General features: G+C 63.3%; 1 protein-coding gene across 1 annotated transcript in view; it reads right to left on the reverse strand.

Annotated features, from left to right (window-relative positions):
* The window catches only part of LHX1 (LIM homeobox 1), a 5,997-nt gene that overhangs the window by 1,246 nt on the left and 3,868 nt on the right, over positions 1-883 (reverse strand). The window lies entirely within an intron of this gene.

An 883-nucleotide genomic window follows, 5' to 3' on the forward strand; every position in this document is an offset into this window, starting at 1 on the left:
GGGGGGGGGTGGTGCGTGTCTTCGAGTAGAACCACGCGGGGTGGCCCTTGAGCCAAGGGTGGACAGGATTCCCGGCAGGGGTACCTGGGCAAGCCGCCCTGCCCAACAGGAGACAGTTGGAGTTGTTTCTAACAATCGCAGAGAAACACTTGCAGCTTGTATGCGCGGAGGCGCTTAACCTCCCCAAAGACACACGGCTTCCCTTTCACGGACCCTGGGAGCACCCCTACCCCCACCCCGCATGATAGTGACAGAGATCCAAACAGCCTCCTGTTGAGTCTCCCGAAGACAGTGACACCAAAACCCACAGCCTCCTTTCCGCACCCACGCACGATCTCCCAGTGCCAGACATACTCGTCCCTAGCCTCTCACTGTTAGAGACATGACCAAGCAACCTCCCCTTCACCTGCGCCTAAGAGCGCACAGCAGAGCGTCTCCGCGGAGGGCAGCCTGCATGGTGCGCCTACTGCACACAACCTCCCAGGCACATCTCCCCATGGCCTCGCAGAGCCGCCAGGCACCGGACACCTAACCTTGGGCTCGGGACTCGGGCCGAACCACCCGCAGGTTCAAAATCTCACAGCGCGCACCGGCGCAGCTGCCTGGATGGCCGTCTCCGGTCCCCAGGCGACTCAGGCAGGGCCGCGGCAGAACTGACTCCCGCCGACCACCTTCCCTTCAAACCTGGGCAGCCCACCTCTCTTTGGAGGGGAGGTCTGCTGGCGGGGGTGGGGGGGGCGCGAGGGGGCTGGTTTAACTGGAGCCAGAGACCCACAAAGTTGGGGGCGGGGACACCGAGGGAGACCATGGATTGAGACCACGGATTAATCCCGGGATGCACAGCGACCGCTCGGCTCCTCCCGGATAGGGGTGGTAGGACAGA

This window comes from Bison bison, unplaced genomic scaffold (assembly GCF_000754665.1).
Source record: "Bison bison bison isolate TAMUID 2011002044 unplaced genomic scaffold, Bison_UMD1.0 scf7180017864472, whole genome shotgun sequence".
In the NCBI taxonomy this organism is placed as follows: domain Eukaryota; kingdom Metazoa; phylum Chordata; class Mammalia; order Artiodactyla; family Bovidae; genus Bison; species Bison bison.